Genomic DNA, 24808 nt, shown 5'->3' on the forward strand with positions numbered 1-24808 from the left:
ATAATTTGGATTTTATTACTTTTATCTTGCTTCAGGGATGTATATTCTGCACAAGATTTATTTTTTTTCCTCTGCTACAAATTTTTTCCCCCTAGATTTTTCTTAAAAAGTAGGGGGAAAAATAGAAAAATATTTAAAGAACTCTATATCCCTCCTACCACACATTTTTTTAGTTTAACAAAGGAGGGGGGCGTAATTGAAAAAATGTTTTCAGTTTTCTTAGTTTTTACATTTTTTTTCCCTCCAACCACTTATTTTTTATTTTTTTCCCCCTCCCCCTAAGCCGGGGATCCCATGCAGAATATACACCCCTGTCTTGCTTTAGAAAGGTAAATTTTTATATATTTTTTTGCGATTTAACTCACTTTAATCTTATGATGATTACTTTATTGCTCTTTCTATGATCTACATGATTATTTTAATATGTTTAACTGACTATTAAGATTTTTGCAAGTTTTGTACTTAAGATAGGAGGAAATTTATATATCTGTATTTTTTTAGGACTGAAAGAAGCTTTAACTTTTCTCCCTTCTGAAAGCAAGTTTATGAGGTAAAAATTCATTGTCATTGACTCGTTAAAGTTGTGTATTAGCAGTCTACCCAGTTGTCCAGTATTTCATACAGGAACAATTCTTCAATATTCTGCTTATATTATAATACTTGTTAATTAGTCAATATAGATCTTTTATTTTATATTGGTGCTATAAACCTGTAACAAATTTTATTTATAACACCTAGCTTATATTTATTTTATTTACTTCGGCTTTATTGATATTAACTTTTATTTTCAGGCCTTTTAAATGCTGCATCTATTGTTTTGATTCTCTTTTCTCTAACTGGATGTAAAGGTAATCATACAAAATATATTTTTATTTTAGTTCTAGCAGTTTTGCCAATTGTCCAGTTTCTTAATACAGGCACAATTCTTCCTTGTATACTGCTTATATTATATTACTTTACTAATTAGCCAATTTAGATTTTATTCTATATTGGTCAGTCGTTTTGTTACATGAGTTTCCTGAACTGACATTTATTTTCTGTTCAAAGAAAGTTGTTCCACAAACTAGACTTGTGATTCATTCTCATTTTTTAACTGGAATATGACATTGAATTTTTTTTCCCTGGACGTTACACCAGATTTTCATGCTTACTAGTAAGTGAAATTCATGCATTTCATACTTTTTAAATTAATGAATTTAGTGTCTAATAAAATCGGTTATGTTAGCAACTTTAATTGTCAAGTTTTAAATTGTTAACTAAAGGAAAGAAATATACAAATGTTTTTATTTATAAAGGTTACTAATAATTAGTATCAGGGTTTCGGATCCGGATCTGGATCCGGATCCGCATATTTTCGAGCCCAAGGATCCGGATCCGCAAAAAAATGTGGATCCGGATCCGGATCCTTGGACTCAAAAAAATGCGGAAAAAATAGAAAAATCTACCTAAATTTATATAAAATCTCAGACATTCTCTTGATGAGAGCCAATCTTTAAGGTTTAGGGTCAGACTTGAAAATTAAAAGTATTTTTGACTTCGAATTAAAGAATAAATATTTTTGAAAAATTTGGTGATTTTATTTTTATTGTCAAGGATCCGGAACAGGATCCGGTAGGATCCGGATCCGGATCCGGATCTGGATCCGGATCCGGATCCGCACTGACCAAATTTTGAGGATCCGGATCCGGATCCGCAAAAAATCAATGCGGATCCGAAACCCTGATTAGTAGTGTTATTTTGAGTATTAATTGGATTTACTGTTAGTATTTGTGGATTGCATGCCTACCTAACTACCTACAAAATGAGGCTTTATCCATCATTGAGAAAGGTATTTTACATACAATGTAATAAATATTCCTTTCATATATTTCTGGTGTTAATTCTGCATAAGAAACAAAATGTTTTTTTATTATCATTCTCCCCCTCGTACATAATTTCTATCCAACCCCCCTCTCTTTTATTCTTGAACAGGGGATTGGGAATTAATTCAGAATATAACACACCCCCTGTATATTTCTTTTATATTAATGATGAATAATCCCTTGACTGTCTGATAATTTAATGAAGACAAGTTCGCAACTGATAATAATAGATCAAAGTAAATTTATAAGTTAATATAACATGTTTCCTAATGTATTAATTTATTTAGATTTGAAGATTTTCTTATAATGAAGCTTACTTAATCACAAGGTACTTTTTCTTAAATATTAAGCAATGTTTGATATTATATTTACTTATGATGACAAATTATTCGCTACTACTTACTGTTGAATGATTACTACCCCACCAAGATCGCTGAAATAATCTCAAATACTTCCATTTGCTTTTCTATCTTTAAAGCTAATTGTTTGTTTTTGTAGGTTGATGGACAATAAATTATGTGATATTAATGAAAGAAAAAATTAGTAAGGTTAATATTTATTTTTAGTAAATGGATTAAAGGGATAATGGGTTAACTAAACTAAGATTTTTCCTTTAAATGATTATCTTATCTTTTATCTTAAATTTATTCTTTTATACTTTTAATTAAATGCTGTGTTACTAATGATGATTCTTGTATTATTCGCTACTCTTTACTGATGTATGAAGATATTCACACCTATAACTGAAATGTATTATCAGTACATTGTATGCTGTAATGAAAACCTTATTAATATAAATATAAATTTTAATTGCAGGACTTTGATACAGATGAGTCTTCTACGTTAATCACTTGAAGACATAATAACATGCAAAAGGTACATTTTATTATTCATTAGTATTGTTAATGCTAATAATGATGATAAAATGTAATGGAATTACCGTCTGATAATTATGAAGCATGACTTTTGCTGCCTTCCTTCTGATTTTAATAACTTTTTAAATATTTTTTAAAACTTAAAAACCAAATAAATAAAGTAAAATTTGAGGCTTGTCAGTAGATTCAAAACTTCCGATTGAGCATCTTGTCATAGGTAAGAGTTAAAAAAATTTTCTTATTCTGTTAATAATGATGTAAAACCCAGAACCTACATTATATTCTGATAATTATGAAGCACAACGCTGACTTCCTTCTGATATTTTAAATTAATTCAATAATAGTTATTACATTTATGTTAACATAATTAAAAGTGTTTTTTTTTCTAGATATTGCTTCTGATGAAAGAAATTGTTAAATCTCCTGTAAAGGTAAGGTTATATTTTATATACTCTGGTTTTATTTTTAAAGTTACTTTCCTGATGAAAACAATTTTAATCTTTCGTAGTTTCCTCTGAAACTTTGTGTTCATGAAGTTTTCCTTAAACGTCTGATAAAAATTAAATCTTTAGATAGGCTTAAGTTTTTAGCTTCAATTTACAGTTTTATATTTTCAGGGTGTCAAGAACATTAATTCAGTGTTTCAAGAAAATCCAAAGGTATTTATATTTTAATGAATTACTTGTTTGTTTTATTTTTAAAGTTTCTTTCCTGATGAAAACAATTTTTATCTTTCGTAGTTTCCTCTGAAACCTTGTGTTCATGAAGTTTTCCTTTAACGTCTGATAAAAATTAATTTTTAGACAAGCTTAAGTTTTTATCTTCAATTACAGTTTTATAATTTTAGGGTGTCAAGAACATTAATTCAGTGTTTCAAGAAAATCCAAAGGTATATATATTTTAATGAACTATTTGTTCCTTTTATTCTTAAAGTTTCTTTCCTGATGAAAACAATTTTTATCTTTCGTAGTTTCCTCTGAAACCTTGTGTTTATGAAGTTTTCCTTTAACGTCTGATAAAAATTAAACCTTTAGATAATATAAGTTTTATACCTATATTTGACAGTTTTATATTTTCAGGGTGTCTAGAACATTAATTCAGTGTTTTAAGAAAATCTAAAGGTATATTTATTAACTATTTGATTCCCTTTAATATTTTGAATTTTATTTTGTTCATTTTCTTCTGATAATTTTAAAAAATACACTTAAATTAATTAATTTGAATTACTAAAATTCTTTCTTATATTTAGACTGGTTCTACTGAAAGGGTTTTTGGAAATGCTCGAGATAAGATTAAGATTAAAAGGTATTCTAATAAAAAATTGATGCTTTTGTGTTACTTTTTATATTGTGATGAAATATAAAACGTCTGAATTTTATGTTGTAATAATTTTAGCAGAATCAACCAACTGATATCTATATTAAACTAATGAATATATTTTTTCGCTTGCATTGTCATAACTGTTTGTTTTTGTTTCAGGACTCCTTGATAGCAATGCAGTATTATATTTGTGTTTGGTAGTAGCTATTGTTCATAGGTAGGATATGTCTTAAACTTTGACTTTCTCTTATTAATGATTAAAACTTGTATTACTGAATATAATGATACATGTGAATTACATCTGAAAAATATTCATTTTAAATTGGATATAATAATCTATTTCTTATGTAATTATAGTTTATTAATTTAGGATTTGATGGAATATTAGTGTATTGTTAACTTTCTTCTATGTAAGCTATATATTTAATAGTATTGAATGTAATAAATATTGAAATTTAATAAATATTCTAAATAATATTTGTTATTAATTTAGTTTTTATTTATATGTATCTCAAGAAAATTTGCTGTACTTGCAAGATATTGTCAGTATTTCAATTTTCTTGAAAGATTATCATTGAAAAGAAAAGCGAAATGTCTGTTTTTGACCTTGCAGAAAAATATATAGAATCTGTAAGACCTCTAAATTAATTTGTTAGAAGGGCAACTTGTTGAATTAATATTTATGCGAATCTTTGAAATGTCTATTTTCTTATAAATACAGTAACCTATTCTGTCTGTAGAATAGGTTTTAGGGTTAAATCTCCTCTGCAGGTTTCCTATTGCTAACTCTATAACTCTTGGTCAAATGCCTATGATTACATCTAAACCTAAACTATTGAGCTTCGTAGGGCTAGGGACGTTTCTGTTATAAAATTTTTATTGTGTTGGTAGTGTTGTCATGAGTATAATATACTACGTTTAGTAGTATGCTGGAAAAAATACTAATTTGGTTTTGGAAATCTGGATGAATATTAGTTTTGTCTAAATAAGGACCATGAAGTATAACGGATATTGGATTTTTTTTGAGTTGGATTCTGAAATATTTAAAGCTTTTAAATAAAAAAAAGTTTCCACTACTGTGAAGTCTTCCTTAGATGTTTGATTTTATTGAAATATATTGTTTTTTATTTATTTCATTAATGAGGACTATCTATGAACAAGAGCAAGTGATTCTAAGCATCTTCCAGCATTGACCCATAATATTTTTTTTTTCGTAAAAAAGCTTTATGTTTAATATTTGCTTTATCGACAAAAAAGTTAAGTTTCACCATGGTTTTATATAAAAAAAACTGAAATGTTGCGTATTGTTTGATGCAATATTATTGATTGTTTTGACGAGTTCAAACTGTTAGCTTTGACACAAAAGTATATTATTGTGATTAAAAATGTATATTTGGAAAAAAGGGTTGATATCTGTAAACAGTTTAAGGGGGGGGGGGGGGGGGAAGTTTTGACACATTTACGTTAACAGTGAGTAGGCTTTGTTTTTGGACTGAGAGGATAGGTTATTAGTGATATAATCATTCTTATATGATGAATTTCCCTCAGATTTAAGATTTTTTGGATAGGCCTCCAGGTTCCGGAGCTCCAGGCCTCCAGGTCCTCTCTGTACAGTTATTTCTGGGGGAAATTCTTCATAAGAATGATCTTATCCCTAATAACCTATCCTCTCAGTCCAAAAATAAAGCCTTTACTCACTGTTTACGCAAATGTGTCAAAATTCCCCCCCCCCCCCCCCTTGATATAATTTTGCATTTACAACATTTGATGCTTTTCTGCCGTCTTATTTTATATTGTCCTTTGAACTCAACAAAGTAGTAGATGATATTGCTTTAAAAAATGCTTTACTTTCAATTTTTCTTAAAACACAATTGTGAAATTAACTTTCGAGTCGATAAAGCAAATATCAAACATGAACCTAGTTAATTCACTAAAAAAATACTATGGATCAATGCTAGAGGTGCTTAGAATCACTTGCTCTTGTTCGTGGATAGTCCCATTTAAAACTTTAATTCTAGGTTCATTAGATATCTTAAAAATATTTAGAAGCTACTACAATTCTTTAAAAAGAAAAGATAGATTCTCATTTTTGTGTACTAACAAGAAACTTATAAAGTAAAAGGTTTCTGTTATAAATGCAAGGTAAATTACATGTACAATTTGTCTTTTCTTGTACATCTCTAGCAAGTGCTACCCAAATAATTCCTACATGATTACAAAGATTTACACTGATGTACTGTATGTGAAGTTAATACTTCCTTAGATGTCTGATTCTTGTATTATTCTTAATATTTTAAATTCTAGGCCATTTCTAATTTTAAAATTTAATATGATTAGGTACTGTGACAGTAAAGAAGTCTGCTTTTTGTTAATATATTAAAGGTAGGAATTTACAATTTCTGAATAAACACCCCTTATTTCTGTATTAAAATGAGGAGAAACATGCTGCAATTTCCTGACATTGGAATGAAGATTAACCTTGGAGAACTGAATAAAAATATTAATTAGAATTTTATTAAAGTGACACTTTTTGTAACCAAAACTAAAAGTCAACAAAGGAACTCAACTAAAAAAAGAGTTACAGGTTTGAGATTTTGCATGGCAGTTGCTTTATAGGGGTACAATATGGAACTGTGAAGAAATGGCAGCGCAACCGCCATAAACTGCCGTTTCCCGCCAAATTTTTTTTGCCTTTTCTCGGCGGTAAACGGCGGTTGCACCGCCGTTTCTTCACAGTTCCATATTGTAACGCTATAAAGCAACTGCCATGCAAAATGTCAGACCTGTAACTTTTTTTTAGTTGAGTTCCTTTGATTTTTAGTTTTGGTTTCAAAAAGTGTCACTTTTGCCCCCCCCCCCCCCCCCTTTTTAAACTGTAAATGTATATAATATAAATGTAATTTTATTTTTTAGGTTTTTTTGATGGTTTGTTAATAAAATGCCAAACTAATGTTTATTATGGATTCTCTTAAGTTAAACTTTACAACAACTGAACAGTCTAAAGGTAATAAACTATTATTTATCTTTAATTTAAAATTTAACATGATGATATAAATTAACCAGTTCTGCTTCTGAATTGCAGTGATGAACAAAAATACCAAATCATCCCATAGCGCTCTGATACTAGTAATAGTTTTTTTAAAAAAATAAATCTTAAATGATAAAGAAAATATAAAATGTAAAATGTAATATCTTTAGGTATTGAGACAGTAAAGAAGTCTGCTTTTTGTTAATATAATAAAGGTAAGAATTTACAATTTCTGAATAAACACCCCTTGTCTCTGTATTAATATGAGAAAACATGCTGCAATTTCCTGACATTGGAATGAAGATTAACCTTGGAGAACTGATAAAAAAAATATTTATTTGAATTTTATTAAATTTCAAACTGTGAATATAATAAGTATATTTTTAGGTGGATTACTTCAGAACCAGCATTCTTCAAAATAAAAGATTTAATTTCAGGTAAAAACAAACAAACTTAACATTTTTTAACTTTAAAGAACTAATAACTTGTGTGATCAAATGATGCATAATATATACTCGACTCTATGAAGTAATTTGATATTAATTGGACAAAATACTGATATTAGTAGTTATATTCTTAAATAGGGTATTGGGGATTATATTCTATTCTGAAGCTTTTATTAATTTCAGATGGTTTTTGCTCCTAATGCGTTTAATCTATTACTTTTATCAGGTAATGCAGATTTTTATTAAATGCTTTTTATAATTTGGATATTATTACTTTTATCTTGCTTTAGAAAGGTAAATTTTTATATATTTTTTTTTTGCTATTTATACTCACTTTAATCTTATGATGATTGCTTTATTGCTCTTTTTATGATCTACATGATTATTTTAATATGTTTAACTGACTATTAAGATTTTTGCAAGTTTTGTACTTAAGATAGGAGGAAATTTATATATCTCTGTATTTTTTTTTAGGACTGAAAGAAGCTTTAACTTTTCTCCCTTCTGAAAGCAAGTTTATGAGGTAAAAATTCATTGTCATTGACTCGTTAAAGTTGTGTATTAGCAGTCTACCCAGTTGTCCAGTATTTCATACAGGAACAATTCTTCAATATTCTGCTTATATTATAATACTTGTTAATTAGTCAATATAGATCTTTTATTTTATATTGGTGCTATAAACCTGTAACAAATTTTATTTATAACACCTAGCTTATATTTATTTTATTTACTTCGGCTTTATTGATATTAACTTTTATTTTCAGGCCTTTTAAATGCTGCATCTATTGTTTTGATTCTCTTTTCTCTAACTGGATGTAAAGGTAATCATACAAAATATATTTATTATTTTAGTTCTAGCAGTTTTGCCAATTGTCCAGTTTCTTAATACAGGCACAATTCTTCCTTGTATACTGCTTATATTATATTACTTTACTAATTAGCCAATTTAGATTTTATTCTATATTGGTCAGTCGTTTTGTTACATTTGCAAATATTGAATTTGAAGTTTTAATTTGAGTATGGTATCCCTTTAAAGCGCCATTTGAATAGCTTTAAAATATCGAAATGCTCAGAGAATATAAATACTAGAACACGAGTTTCCTGAACTGACATTTATTCTCTGTTCAAAGAAAGTTGTTCCACAAACTAGACCTGTGATTCATTCTCATTTTTTAACTGGAATATGACATTGAATTTTTTTTCCCTGGACGTTACACCAGATTTTCATGCTTACTAGTAAGTGAAATTCATGCATTTCATACTTTTTAAATTAATAAATTTAGTGTCTAATAAAATTGGTTATGTTAGCAACTTTAATTGTCAAGTTTTAAATTGTTAACTAAAGGAAAGAAATGTACAAATGTTTTTATTTATAAAGGTTACTCATAATTAGTAGCAGGGTTTCGGATCCGGATCCGGATCCGCAAGGATCCGCATATTTTTGAGCCCAAGGATCCGGATCCGCAAAAAACTGCGGATCCGGATCCGGATCCGGATCCTTGGACTCAAAAAAATGCGGAAAAAATAGAAAAATCTACCTAAATTTATATAAAATCTCAGACATTCTCTTGATGAGAGCCAATCTTTAAGGTTTAGGGTCAGACTTGAAAATTAAAAGTATTTTTGACTTCGAATTAAAGAATAAATATTTTTGAAAAGTTTGGTGATTTTATTTTTATTGTCAAGGATCCGGAACAGGATCCGGTAGGATCCGGATCCGGATCCGCACTGACCAAATATTGAGGATCCGGATCCGCCAAAAATCAATGCGGATCCGAAACCCTGATTAGTAGTGTTATTTTGAGTATTAATTGGATTTACTGTTAGTATTTGTGGATTGCATGCCTACCTAACTACCTACAAAATGAGGCTTTATCCATCATTGAGAAAGGTATTTTACATACAATGAAATAAATATTCTTTTCATATATTTCTGGTGTTAATTCTGCATAAGAAACAAAATGTTTTTTTATTATCATTCTCCCCCTCGTACATAATTTCTATCCAACCCCCCTCTCTTTTATTCTTGAACAGGGGATTGGGAATTAATTCAGAATATAACACACCCCCTGTATATTTCTTTTATATTAATGATGAATAATCCCTTGACTGTCTGATAATTTAATGAAGACAAGTTCGCAACTGATAATAATAGATCAAAGTAAATTTATAAGTTAATATAACATGTTTCCTAATGTATTAATTTATTTAGATTTGAAGATTTTCTTATAATGAAGCTTACTTAATCACGAGGTACTTTTTCTTAAATATTAAGCAATGTTTGATATTATATTTACTTATGATCAGGGTTTCGGATCCGCATTGATTTTATGCGGATCCGGATCCGGATCCTCAAAATTTGGTCAGTGCGGATCCGGATCCGGATCCTACTGGATCCGGATCCGGATCTTTGACAATAAAAATAAAATCACCAAATTTTTCAAAAAAATTTATTCTTCAATTCGAAGTCAAAAATACTTTTAATTTTCAAGTCTGAACCTAAACCTTAAAGATTGGCTCTCATCAAGAGAATGTCTGAGATTTTATATAAATTTAGGTAGATTTTTCCATTTTTTCCGCATTTTTTGGAGTCTAAGGATCCGGATCCGGATCCGCATTTTTTTTGCGGATCTGGATCCGGATCCTTGGACTCAAAATATGCGGATCCTTGCGGATCCGGATCCGAAACCCTGCTTATGATGACAAATTATTCGCTACTACTTACTGTTGAATGATTACTACCCCACCAAGATCGCTGAAATAATCTCAAATACTTCCATTTGCTTTTCTATCTTTAAAGCTAATTGTTTGTTTTTGTAGGTTGATGGACAATAAATTATGTGATATTAATGAAAGAAAAAATTATTAAGGTTAATATTTATTTTTAGTAAATGGATTAAAGGGATAATGGGTTAACTAAACTAAGATTTTTCCTTTAAATGATTATCTTATCTTTTATCTTAAATTTATTCTTTTATACTTTTAATTAAATGCTGTGTTACTAATGATGATTCTTGTATTATTCGCTACTCTTTACTGATGTATGAAGATATTCACACCTATAACTGAAATGTATTATCAGTACATTGTATGCTGTAATGAAAACTTTATTAATATAAATATAAATTTTAATTGAAGGACTTTGATACAGATGAGTCTTCTACGTTAATCACTTGAAGACATAATAACATGCAAAAGGTACATTTTATTATTCATTAGTATTGTTAATGCTAATAATGATGATAAAATGTAATGGAATTAACGTCTGATAATTATGAAGCATAACTTTTGCTGCCTTCCTTCTGATTTTAAACTGTTTTTAACCTATTTTTAAAACATATATCAAAAATATACTATGACACCAGTAGAATTAAACTGCAGAGCCTAAATTTGAATTAAGTCCCCAATAAACTTTTTTGAGGGGATTTAAAAATTAATTTTACTGTTGCTGTGGTCTTTTTTGATCAGAGCAAAAGGTCTTTTTTTATTTGGGTAAAATTCGTAGCTTTTAGAGTGTTTTGCTTCATATATATAGTATTCTGGTATAGAGTAAAATTAGGCCTTTTGATTTCATCTAAACTAATTCATTAAAAACTTAATTCTTTACAATATATCAATGAATTAACTTTATCGTGCTTGTTTTCCATCAATTATTTAAAACACAAAAAATTGGCTGTAAAGGGTTAAATAGTGAAAGATGACAACAAATGTTTACGCAATACAAAAAAAATTTTTTTGTCACATATACAAGGTGCATTATTTGCCAAATGTACCACTTTTCTGCACTACCTCTCCGATTTTGTTAATACTCTATATTTTGGTCCGTTGGGTCATTCAAGGATGCTGGATGGCCAAAAAAAAGTTTCAGAGTCCCTGGATGTCTAGATATCTAGCTATCTATGAAGGTAGGTAACAAAAATGTAAAAAACACCCATTTTTTCACAATTTTAAAAATTAATTTTTTCATCAATCTTACATCCAATCTATACATTTTATACACCAAAATGATCATTTATTCATGTAAAAAGCGCACATAATGCTATTTTGGCCAAAACTCTAATTTTACAGGGTGTCCAACAAAAAGTGTATTTTGGATATCTAGCATAATACCCAAAATACCTGTCCAAAAAAAATCATTTTTTTTGGCTTAAATCCTGTGTTTTATCTGTGTGCATATGTGGTATATAACGGTTTGGACCACCCGGGACTATAAAATTGTCAAATTTCACTTTGGGACACCCTGTAAATGTGATTTTTGCGTCTGTAGAGCTGAAACTTGGTCCAAATTGGCTATTTTTTTCAAATTACTCTAATATGTGTCTTAGTATGTTTGGCCATAGTGTTTTCTGACCAGATCAATAATTTCATATTTTTTGGACACCCTGTATTTTCAAAAAGAGAGAAAAATTTTTTTGTTTTTTTTTAAATTTTTTTTCTATTTTTAAGTTACTTAAAACTGTCATATAGATTCAGATTTTGACTAATAACAATAATATTTGCCTATTTTACAATTTTTTACACTTTTGGGACACCCTGTGCATGTTTTTGAAAAATTATGGTTTTTGCCCATTTTTTGGGGGAAGGAGTCGTTTTAGGGCCATAGACTATTTCTTCATTTTTGTAGAACTTTTCAAGACACATCATTTGTTATTTATGCAAAAACCGCAAAAACCGAACCGTTTTGCCGTTATTCACCGCCAAAGGCGGAATTTTTTACGTTTTTGCCGTTCCGGAGGTTGTAATGGGCATTTGTGATAAGAAAACGTTGATTTATCAAGATTCCTCTTAAATACTTTTATTTAGGTAATTTCATTTACTAAATTTCATATTAAGTAAAATTTTTTGTGCAGCTAACCGTTTTTCGTCGAGATGGATTTCAATTGTTAAAACAAGAAAATTAAGTGAATATAACATAAATAATTGCTATAACATAAGTGATAAAAGAAACATAAATCATGTGCATTTGAAATTCCTTTTGACAAAAATCGGTTGGATATACAAAAAAATTTACTTCACATGAAATTTAGTAAATTTAAATGCCTAAATAAAAGTATTTCACAGTTATCTTGATAAATCAACGTCTTCTTACCACAAATGCCCATTAGAACCTCGGGAACGGCAAGAGCGTAAAAAATTCTGCATTTGGTGGTGAATAACGGCAAAACGGTTCGGTTTTTGCAATTTTTGCATGAATAACAAATGATGTGTCTTGAAAAGTTCTACAAAAATGAAGAAATAGTCTATGGCCCTAATTCGACTCCTTCCCCTCAAAAATGGGCAAAAACCATAATTTTTCAAAAACATGCACAGGGTGTCCCAAAAGTGTAAAAAATTGTAAAATAGGCAAATATTATTGTTATTAGTCAAAATCTGTATCTATATGACAGATTTAAGTAACTTAAAAATAGAAAAAAAATTTAAAAAAAAACAAAAAAATTTTTTCTCTTTTTTTGAAAATACAGGGTGTCCAAAAAATATGAAATTATTGATCTGGTCAAAAAACACTATGGCCAAACATACTAAGACACATATTAGAGTAATTTGAAAAAAATAGCCAATTTGGACCAAGTTTTAGCTCTACAGACGCAAAAATCACATTTACAGGGTGTCCCAAAGTGAAATTTGACAACCTTATAGTCCCGGGTGGTCTGAACCGTTATATACCACATATGCACACAGATAAAACACAGGATTTAAGCCAAAAAAAATGATTTTTTTCGGACAGGTATTTTGGGTATTATGCTAGATATCCAAAATACACTTTTTGTTGGACACCCTGTAAAATTAGAGTTTTGGCCAAAATAGCATTATGTGCGCTTTTTACATGAATAAATGATCATTTTGGTGTATAAAATGTATAGATTGGATGTAAGATTGATGAAAAAATTAATTTTTAAAATTGTGAAAAAATGGGTGTTTTTTGCATTTTTGTTACCTACCTTCATAGATAGCTAGATATCTAGACATTCAGGGACTCTGAAACTTTTTTTTGGCCATCCAGCATCCTTGAATGACCCAACGGACCAAAATATAGAGTATTAACAAAATTGGAGAGGTAGTGCAGAAAAGTGGTACATTTGGCAAATAATGCACCACAAATATGATAAAATATAAGATTATTCAAACTTATTTTTTTAAATATTTTTAAAAAGCATGTATCTTTTATGCGTATAGTTTTCATTCTTTTCATTTTAATTAAATAAAAATTATTTAACTACATTGGAAATAAGTCACTTTGTGAAAACACTCGTTTTTGAATTATAAAAAACTGAAATGAAACAAGGCTTCTAATTGGTTCAGACTTCAGAATAATATGTTTTATTTTAATGTTAAATTTCTTCTATATTAATTATTGTTTTAGAAAAAAATTATTTGCATCGAACAGAGTAGAGTTTTTATTATTGTATTGATATAATCTGAATCACATCAAATTGTTCTGTAAGAAACAATTTAACCCCGAACTAATAAATGCTTTTGCTTCCATCAAAATGATCACAGCAACATATAAAATTGATTTTTAAATCCCCCAAAAAAAGTTTATTGGGGACTTAATTCAAATTTGGGCTCTGCAGTCTGATTCTACTAGTGTCATAGTATATTTTTGAAATATGATAAAAAAATAGGTTAAAAACAGTTTAATAACTTTTTAAATATTTTTTAAAACTTAAAAACCAAATAAATAAAGTAAAATTTGCAGACTTGTCAGTAGATTCAAAACTTCCGATTGAGCATCTTGTCATAGGTAAGAGTTAAAAAATTTTTCTTACTCTGTTAATAATGATGTAAAACCCAGAACCTACATTATATTCTGATAATTATGAAGCACAATGCTGACTTCCTTCTGATATTTTAAATTAATTCAATAGTTATTACATTTATGTTAACATAATTAAAAGTGTTTTTTTTTCTAGATATTGCTTCTGATGTAGAAATTGTTAAATCTCCTGTAAAGGTAAGGTTATATTTTATATACTCTGGTTTTATTTTTAAATTTACATTCCTGATGAAAACAATTTTATCTTTCGTAGTTTCCTCTGAAACCTTGTGTTCATGAAGTTTTCCTTAAACGTCTGATAAAAATTAAATCTTTAGATAGGCTTAAGTTTTTAGCTTCAATTTACAGTTTTATATTTTCAGGGTGTCAAGAACATTAATTCAGTGTTTCAAGAAAATCCAAAGGTATATATATTTTAATGAATTACTTGTTTCTTTTATTTTTAAAGTTTCTTTCCTGATGAAAACAATTTTTATCTTTCGTAGTTTCCTCTGAAACTTTGTGTTCATGAAGTTTTCCTTTAACGTCTGATAAAAATTAATTTTTAGATAAGCTTAAGTTTTTATCTTCAATTACAGTTTTATTATTTCAGGGTGTCAAGAACATTAATTCAGTGTTGTAAGAAAAACTAAAGGTATATTTCTTAAACACTTGTTTCCTTTAAATATTTTGAATTTAAGCTACTATCTGAAAATTATTGTTTTTTTATGATAATTTTAGAATATATACTTTTAAATTATTTTTATTTACTAAAATTCTTTCTTATAGATTAGACTGGTTCTACTGAAAGGGTTTTTGGAAATGATCGATATAAGATTTAGACTAAAAGGTATTCTAATATAATATTGATGCTTTTGTGTTACTCTATTTATTGTGATGAATTTAAAACGTCTGAATTTTATGTTGTAATAATAATAGCAGAATCAACCAACTGATTTCTTTATTAAACTATTGAATATACTTTTTGCTTGCATTGTCGTAACTGTTTGTTTTTGTTTCAGGATTAATGGATAGTGATGTAGTATCTTATTTGTGTTGAGTAGTATCTGTAATTCATAGGTAGGATATGTCTTAAACTTTGACTTTCTCTTATTAATGATTAAAACTTGTATTACTGAATATAATGATACATGTGAATTACATCTGAAAAATATTAATTTAAATTTGATAAACAATATATTTCTTATGTAATAGTTAAATATTTTAGGATTGGATGGAATATTAGTGTATTGTGAACTTTCTTCTATGTAAGCTATATATTTAATAGCAATGAATGTTATAAATATTGAAATTTAATAAATATTCTAAATAATATTTGTTATTAATTTTATTTTTTATATATATGTATCTCATGAAAATTTGCTGTACTTGCAAGATATTGTCAGTATTACAATTTTCTTGAAAGATTATCATTGAAAAGAATAGTGAAGTGTCTGTTTTTGACCTTGCAATGAAATATATAGAATTCCAAAGATCTTTAGGTAAATATGTTAGTAGGATAAGTTGTCAAAATAATGTAATATGCCATTCTTTGAATTGATTAACTATTTTATAATTAATCAGAAATCATTCTGACTGGACTAGGATTTAGGGTAAATATTTATCACAATCGTCTAGGTTGCCTATTGCAAATTGTTAGTCAAATGCCTGTGATTATATTAAAACCTGAACTTGAATCTTCGTAGCCTTAGGGATGTGTCTAGGTCATATTTGTACATTTCTTGTCAGTAGCGTTGCTGCTAGTATAATATATTGTGTTTATTATTATGCTGAAAACAAGTGGAAGGATTTCTTATGTTATTTGTCGAAGCCTTTACAAGCTGGAGGCTGAGTTACTTGTCTTGGAATGAGCAAGAATTTTTTTTTGTAGACCTTTATTTAAGTAATTAAGTTTTTAAAAAATTAAGTCTGTTTTAAGATACCAAAACGCAACAAAAAGATTAAAACTACTATTATGAACAATAAAATTAAGATCTTTATTTTGACATTTTACTTTTTTAATTCTATTTTTTTTAACTTGCAAGAATAAAAATGAGAAATATATAATAATGTAGGCTTAAGAAATAGGTGTTTATTTAAACTTTTACAATGAGAAAAATATTACAAATAGATTCTAAGCAAAATTGAAATAAAAAGTTTACAAAATAGTAATTAAACTACAAAATTATATGAAAATATTATATTATGCAGGCAACCATCTTAAAGTCATGTTTGAGATTAAAAATGGGAAGGGGTAAGAAGGGGGGTGTAAAGTGATGCCTGTACTAAATGTTAAACCATTTTTATTTTGTTTACTGTTTATATTTTTCTGATTCTAAAAGTTTAAGAATTCATATTTTTTATTTTGTGTTGGAATATGTTTATAATGATTAAACAGAGGTTTTAAAAATATTGATATTTTTTCAATAATTACCTGACAGAATTCAAAAGGTAAAGTGATAGGGTAGTGCGGGGTCTAATTCCGGTCACTCGACCAACTTTTTTAAAACCGTTTTTTAACGGTGTTCTAAACGTTAGCGAGAGATCTTCAGAAAAGCAAAGTTGTAGTTTATTGCCTATACTTTCATTTCATACTTCAGCAAATTTTTGTCAGATCATTTCTTCTATGATTTCTGCGAATCAGAAATGGCCTCTAATTTATGTATAAAGCTTAAAAAAACCTAATCATATAATAAAAAATATGATTTTTTTTTAAAAGTTTGCATGAAAAAAATCGATGTTTGTTTTTGCGATTTTACCGACTTTTTTAAAATGGGCAAAATGTGGTCAAAAAATTTTCTGATCTGCATGCGACTAGTACCGTTAGAAAGCTAATGACCTCAGCTTTCTACTCATAGTTTAAAATGTTTAAAATAGTGCACTCTTAAAAACCGGTTAAAGTTTTTGGGAAGTATGTTTTTTTTTTTTAAGTTGAAGCAAAAAATTGACCGGAATAACCCCGCACTACCCTACTATTTTTGGTTATCATGGCAATTTTTTTCTTTAGTACCCTTTTAACAAAGATTGAACTAATTATTTGTAAATTCCCATAACTAATAAGTACCTTCTATTAAAATTTAAAACTTTAATTTCATGTCTCTACATAATTTTTTTTATTTTACTTGGCTAAATACAAAGTTTTAGGCTATTATAAGCTCTAATCTTCAAAAGGCTTAGACTTTATATTGAACTGGCGGCGACGCCTCCTTTTAGGGGCAATTTTTAAAAGGGTGTAGTTTTTGTTCGAAGAAAAAACTAAAGTGAAATTTTTTTAAATGGTGTATTTTTCTATTCTAGTCCGGAGCCGTTTTTTAACGAAAATACGTCCAGGGCGACCACTGCATACTATATATACTATTTATACTATATAGGATGAATTTGGATACTATATCATACTATATGACAAAAATTTACTATATATACTATATAATATTACCTTTATTTGACCAAAATTTACTATATATACTATATGATATTAAATTTAAATAACAAAAAAACGAATATTGTCATTTTGAGACAACGCCTATTTTGTCTTTTTTTCACAGTAGGTTTTCTTCTATTTCTAGCCCCTGCGGGGGGCTTTATCTCTGAGGGGCAATCATTAACCTTTCACTTACCTAACCTAACCTAAAATAACCTATCAAAAGATACTGTGATATGACAAAAATGCATAAAGCTCTACAGTAATTGAGAAAATCCTGAAAATATGTTATTGTTTGTGATTAAGTTTTAAATATCAGTTATTTTTCATAGAATTAACTTAACTGGGGAGGGAAAAGTTTTGCCATTTTAGCTTACTCTGTGATTATTAAGCTAGGTATTAATTTGAGACTATAGCTGTTGGGATAAAAGTTTACTTTTGTTCACTGTTATTTATTCATTTTTTGGATAGGTTTCCAGGTTTAGGTGCTGCAGGCTGGAAGGTGGTTTCTGGACAGGTAAAAAATTTAAAATTTTTGTTTAAAGATTTAGAGATCAACTTATATTAAACAAAATATGCATCTTTTAGGATGATATTAACATCTGAAGAAAAAATGAAAATTAGCCTCCAGGGTCAAGTCCTGCAGGCCTCCAGGTTCACTCTGGATAGGTAAAAAATATAAATTTTTATTTTATGTTAAAGGTCAACTTTTAAAACAGAATATGTATTTTTTGATCTTATTAACATATCTGAAGAAAATATATAAATCGGCCTCCAAGTTCAGGTCTTGCAGGCCTCCAGGTTCTCTCTGGACAGGTAAACAATCAAATTTCTTATATGAAGAGTTAGAGGACAATTTATATAACAGAATATGCATTTATTTGGATAATATTAACATATTATTATACATTAACATAATATTTTACCTGTCCAGAGTCCATCTGGAGGCCTGCAGCACCTTAACCTAGCCTGGAGGTCGATTGTCATTTTTTCTTTAAAACACATAAATATTATCTAAAAAAGATGCTTCTGTTGTTTAATAAACTAACCTTTAACTCCTTAAATTTAAAATTTTGATGTTATACCTGTCCTGAGTCCACCTGGAGGCCTGAAGCACCTAAACCAGGAGGCTAATTTATTTTTTCCTTAAAATATATAAATAACATCCAAATATAAGCTCATTTTGTTTAACAAATATTCCATTAACCGTTCAAATCAGAAGTTTGATTTTACCTTCCCAGAGTCCACCTGAGGGTCTCCAGCACCTGAACCTGGAGGCTAAATGTCATTTTTTTTCTTCAAATATGTAAAAAAAATACCCAAAAAAGATGCATACTTTGTTTTATACGTTGACCTCGAACTCTTCAAACAAGAAATTTGAATTTAACTGTCCACAGAACCAGATCTTGGAGGTCGATTTTAATTTTTTCTTCAGTTATGTTAATAACATCCAAAAAGATGCATTTTCTGTTTTATAAGTTAACCTCTAACTATTCTAATAAGAAATTTGAATTTTTCACCTGTCCAGAGTGAACCTGGAGGCATGCAGGACCAAAAATTGGAGTCTGATTTTAATTTTTTTCTTCAGATATGTTCGTAACATAAAGATACATATTTTGTTTAATAAGTTGATCTCTAACTCTTCAAAAAGAAATTTAATTTTTTTTACTTGTCCAGAAACCACCTTCCAGCTAGCCTGCAGCACCTGAACCTGGAGACCTATCCAAAAAATGATTAAATATACGTGAAGTTCTACCCAAAAGTAAAATTTTATCCCTAATGACCTATAGACTCACATTAATACCTAGCCTAATAATCAAAGAGTAAGCGAAAGTGGCAAAACTCATCCCCACCCCTCCCCCCTTATATGTGAAATTACTTTGATAACAGCTTTGCCTCGAGTTTTTTATTGATGATTTAAATATTAAGTATTACTAAATGAAATAAAGTCCGATACTATATCATACTATATGAGTAAGAAAAAATATACTATATATACTATATGGATTAAAAAAATATACTATAAAAATACTATATTTTTTTTGGTTTTGGAGTGGTTGCCCTGTACGTATATCCTAAAAATGTGCTTGGTATTTTCTTACGGAAGTGTGTATATTTTTATGTCATGTGATCACTGTACAGCCAATTAGAGGGCTTAGTTGATGGTGAGTGGATTACACTTCATCACGTGATCGTTGGCTGTCCAATCTGAGGTCTTGGAATTGAATAGCTCATCACGTGATCACTGGCCTGACAATGAGAGCTCTGTGTTATCAGCTGGTATATCAACTTCGTGGTTTATGTGGGAAGAAATGGGGGGGGGGGAGGTGGTGTGTTGGGGGGGGGGGGGGGGGTGATCTTTGCCTTCAAAAAGAGGAAGTTGTAAGAAAAAACTCAAGACGGTAATTTTAGCCTACCAATTTAGAATCCGGAATCTGCTATAAAAAACGGATTCTGGATCCGGAATAGGATTCCAAAATTGGCTGAAAATTGGGCGGATTCCGGATCCGGATTCCCATCACTAATTTATATAACAGAATATGCATTTATTTGGATAATATTAACATATCGGGATCCAAGTTTAGGTTTATTCAGGACATGTAAAAGACTCAAATTTCTTATTTGAAAAGTTCAAGTTCAGGCCTCCAGGTTTTCTCTGGACAGAGACTACATGGAATCCTGCAGCACCTGGACCTGGAGGTCAATTGAATTTTTTCTTTAGGTATGTAAATAACATCTAAAAAGATGCTTATGGTGTTTTATAAACTAACCTCTAACTACATAATTAAGAAAGGGGGGAGGCGGATGTGCCTCTTTTTGAAACCAAAAGTAAAACGTGCATGATCTCATCCCATAAGAGTTACAGCTCCAAAATTTTGCACAGCAGTTGCTTTTGTGGAGAAAAATATGGAACTATGAAGAAACGGCGGCGGAACCGCCACTCCCGCCAAAAACTGCCATTTCCCGCCGAATTTTTTTTTGCCTTTTCTTGCCATAATAGACAATTTTCAATCATCTGAGATAAACTTTTTTTCTCATAAATTTCGCTTATATTTTCACTTGACAATTTAATGAGAAAAAAAGTTTATCTCAGATGATTGAGAACTGTCTAATTTTGCGAAAAAAAAGCAAAAATCGGCAGGAAACGGTGGTTCCACCGCCACTTCTTCACAGTTCCATATTGTTCTCCACAAAAGAACTGTTGTGCAGAATTTCAGAGCAGTAACTCTTTTATGGGCTGAGATCATGCACGTTTTACTTTTCGTTTCAAAAAGTGGCACATCCGCCTCCCCCCTTTTGATTTTTACCTGCCTAGAGTCCACCTAGAAGCCTGCAGCATCAAAACCTGGAGGTCGATTGTCATTTTTTCTTTAAACATATAAATAGCGTCTATAAAGATGCTTATGTTGTTTAATAAACCTCTAACTCCTTAAATTTAAAATTTTTATTTTATTCGTGTCCAGAGTCCACCTGGAGGCCTGCAGCTCCTAAACCTGAAGGCCAATTTTATTTTTTCCTTTAAATATATAAGAACATCCAAATATAAGCTCATTTTGTTTAACAAATATACCATTAACTGTTCACTTAAGGGAAGTTTTATTTTTACCTGTCCAGAGTGTGCAGGACCAGAACTTAGGGGTCGGTTTTTTTTCTTCAGTTATGTTATTATCATCCAAAAAGATGAATATTCTTTTTTATAAGTTGACCTATAATTCTTCAAATAAGAAATTTGAATTTTTTACCTGTACAGAGTGGACATGGAGGCCTACAGGACCAGAACTTGGAGGCTGATTTTAATTTTTTCTTCTGATTTGTTAATAGCATTCAAAAAGATGCATATTCGATTTTATTAGTTGGCCTCTAACTCTTCAAATAAAAGAAATATTTATTACTTGTCCAGAGTGCACCTGGAGGCCTGCAAGACCAGAACTTGGAGGCCTATTTAATTTTTTTCTTCATTTATGTTAATAACATCCAAAAAGGTGCATATTTTGTTTTTTAAGTTGATCTCTAACTCTTCAAACAGAAATTTTATTTTTTTACTTGTCCAGATAGCCTGCAGCACCTGAACCTGAGACCTATCCAAAAAATAATTAAATATATGTGAAATACTAACCAAAAGTAAACTTTTATCCTAAACAACCTATAGTCTCACATTAATACCTTGCCTAATAATCACAGAGTAAGCTTCTTATATGTGAAATTGCCTTGATAACAGCTATGCTTTTAGTTATTATTGATGATGTATATTCTATGTATTACCTACTAAATAATTCTAAGTCCGATACTATATCATACTATTTGAGTGAAAAAAAATATACTATATATACTATATGAATTTAAAAAATATACTATAAAAATACTATATTTTTTTTGTTTTGGAGTGGTCGCCTCGTACGTCTCTGGCTCCAGCAAATTATGGCGGCTTCCGGCTCCGAAACACTGCTGGGAAGAATCTTAAGCTGCGTTTTTCATATTTGAGTTCCCTTTATTGTTTTATATGGTGAGAAACGACACTATTACTTTCTGAGAAAATGATTAATATTTTGTTGTTGTAGCCCTGATTCTCTGAAGTTAGGATTCAGATGCACACGGAGACTGGAAGTGAGAATTCTTTGGCCAATCTTAGATTGGTAAGCTTCGCGCACAGCTGAATGTATTCTATGTTACATTACAAGCTGACCCGCAATTCTCGTGGAAGCTACTCAATTATTACATCACCCTGGCCTAGAGATTTGGCGGGTGTTCCATATTAAGCCACCCTAATTAATGGCACTCTCATACGAGGAGCATGGACGAGGGAAAGCATTAATATTTTGTCATGCTCCACACTGAGCAGATTTTTATGAAACATTTGATATTCTTCTAAATATTTCTAATTTTTAAAAAGTTCAGGATATTTCTTGGTGTATTGGAGACCAACTCTTCAATAAAAGGAAAATATTATGGATTTATTTTTATTTAAGGTTATTAAACTTTTAGTCAGAACACCAATGAAAATTTATGAAATTATTTATTGCAAAATTTATTTACATGATGGTAATGGTAATTTGCGACTGAATAGTTAAAAGTTCCCGCCTGCCAGCGGAATATGGCTTTTAATTCTGTTTAAATCCTATTTCTGATATTTAGAACAAAGATCTTCAGGTACTTCATTGACTTCATGTATTATTTTGTCAAAGTTTACCTTTCTTTAGATTTATCATCGGAGCGAAGATTCTCATTACTTGTGTACTACATAACCTTAAACACAGTGAAAGGTTACTGTTAAAGATGCAAGGTAAATAACCTGTACAATTAGTTTTTTCCTGTAAATCTCCGGCTGGAACTATCCTAAACTTCCTACATGATTACAAAGATTTACACTGATGTACTGCATGTGAAGTTAATACTTCCTTAGATGTCTGATTCTAATCTTATTATTCTTAATATTTTTATATTCAGAGTTATTTTTAATTTTTTTTATATATTTCAGTATGTTGAAATTTGGATTTTAGTTAAATATCTTCTTAAAGGTAATCTTTCTATTTTTGGAGTAGTTTTTTTCCCCTTTAGATATTAAATATTAGAGTATTTAAACTCGTGAAAGGTGGTGTTATTAAAATAGATCTTTGTAATTAATTTCTAGTTCTTAAAAAACAAGAAAAAAAGATTAATTTCTATTACACATGCATGGTTCTGACAATTGAATGATTGCATTTACTAATGTCTGACAATTCCAAATTAAAGGGATAGTTCTACAAAGTGTATTTAAAGAGTTAGGATACTTAGAGTAGTGAACTTTTATATGTCATAGTAGAATATATTAGACATTGGATAGATATAATTATATGTTAAAGAATTTTGAACATTGACCAGACCCAACTTTTTTTATTTGACAATATCTAAAAAAGTTAGTGATATGCCACAAATAACATGAGAATGGTTTATTTTTTTCCAAATATGTATAGCCAAAACACAAATATCAGAGAATCTTTTTCCACATATTTCACAAGAGTTATAAAAAAATTGTACAGGGGTTCCCCTTGGGACAAGTTACTTAAAAACATAAAAAATAACGTCCGGATTATAATAGGACAGGTTATCTATAGATTCTTTTTAAAAAAATAAAGAAAACTGTCCGGTTTACTTATAATATACACATAATCTCACGTGGAAATACCAACTAACCATACAACATACATATACAGGGTGGGGTAAATAAGACCGGACAAACTTTTAACGGCCATAGCGCTAAAACTATTTTACCAATCAGGACGTTTGACTACACTATAAAAAGCTTAGTTAATAACCTTTCATCACAAAAAAAATCTTTCGACGAAGATGAACGTGTACAACGAGCTAGCCGCGCATATGTTGAACAAGGCAGATTCCAAATGCGCTGGTGGTTTAATCTGGTTTCTCGACTAAGGTTCACTAAATCTTGCCTCAGCCCATCTGTAGGTGAGGTAGATTTATGCAACTTGCTGGGGATACTGTTAGATACACTAGAAAAGACAAGAGCTCTCTATCTGAAATGGCTTGGCCGTAGTACTCCAGCAAAGCAAAACAGGGCAGATTTTGAGATGTAAAAAACGTCACAAAACCGTGAAAATTTCTTGGTTTGACTTTAGGGACCCATATTGAACTTTAAAACTCATTTTAGACTATGGGATGCACTGACAACCCTAGCTAAAACTACATGCCATTTCCAAAAAGGTAAAGAACGTTGTTCTAGCTCAACTGTGGTCCAAATAAGAGCCTCCGTGTATAAGGGTAGCTTGAAAGTTGGACGAATTTGGATCCTGCGGTTACTCTCGTTCCTAAGGAAACGTGGCCTCCCAGCAGCCCGATCTTAATTCAATGGACTTTAGGGACTGGGGCTACTTTGAAGCATGCACCAATAGACGTGCACATACCACAAAGACCTCCCTCATTGCTACTACCAAAGAGAACTACGCCAGCTTGTACAGGTACATTTTGACCTGGACCTGCTGGCGGTTGAGAAGGCGGGTAGAGGCGGTAATTAAGGCTGGCGGCGATTTTATTGAATAATCTAATGGTCATATACCTATTTTGCTTGCCAGTTTTTAAAATTCAATAAAACCTTTAAAATTGACGA

General features: G+C 29.9%; 1 long non-coding RNA gene and 1 other non-coding gene across 12 annotated transcripts in view; both read left to right on the forward strand.

The window, feature by feature from the left end:
* The window catches only part of LOC145326856 (uncharacterized), a 47531-nt gene that overhangs the window by 1206 nt on the left and 21517 nt on the right, over positions 1-24808 (forward strand). For 3 of the 11 annotated variants that reach the window (XR_013881997.1, XR_013881996.1, XR_013882000.1), the window contains exons 6-19: positions 502-550; positions 792-848; positions 1765-1828; positions 2150-2190; positions 2361-2410; positions 2679-2738; positions 2910-2956; positions 3126-3168; positions 3355-3396; positions 3585-3626; positions 14669-14710; positions 15075-15135; positions 15308-15365; positions 15514-15553. This is a non-coding gene — a long non-coding RNA (uncharacterized LOC145326856). Of the gene's footprint in view, positions 1-501; positions 551-791; positions 849-1764; positions 1829-2149; positions 2191-2360; positions 2411-2678; positions 2739-2909; positions 2957-3125; positions 3169-3354; positions 3397-3584; positions 3627-14668; positions 14711-14898; positions 14941-15074; positions 15136-15307; positions 15366-15513; positions 15621-22904; positions 22988-23182; positions 23223-24808 lie in introns of those variants that run through there. The other 8 variants (XR_013881995.1, XR_013881998.1, XR_013881999.1 and 5 more) reach the window with 7 other exon arrangements.
* LOC145327329 (small nucleolar RNA snR61/Z1/Z11) lies at positions 7095-7181 on the forward strand. The gene has a single exon (XR_013882157.1). It is a non-coding gene; the product is annotated as a small nucleolar RNA snR61/Z1/Z11 (small nucleolar RNA).

This window comes from Acartia tonsa, chromosome 8, assembly GCF_053477335.1.
Source record: "Acartia tonsa isolate MP-2025a chromosome 8, ASM5347733v1, whole genome shotgun sequence".
Classification (NCBI taxonomy): domain Eukaryota; kingdom Metazoa; phylum Arthropoda; class Copepoda; order Calanoida; family Acartiidae; genus Acartia; species Acartia tonsa.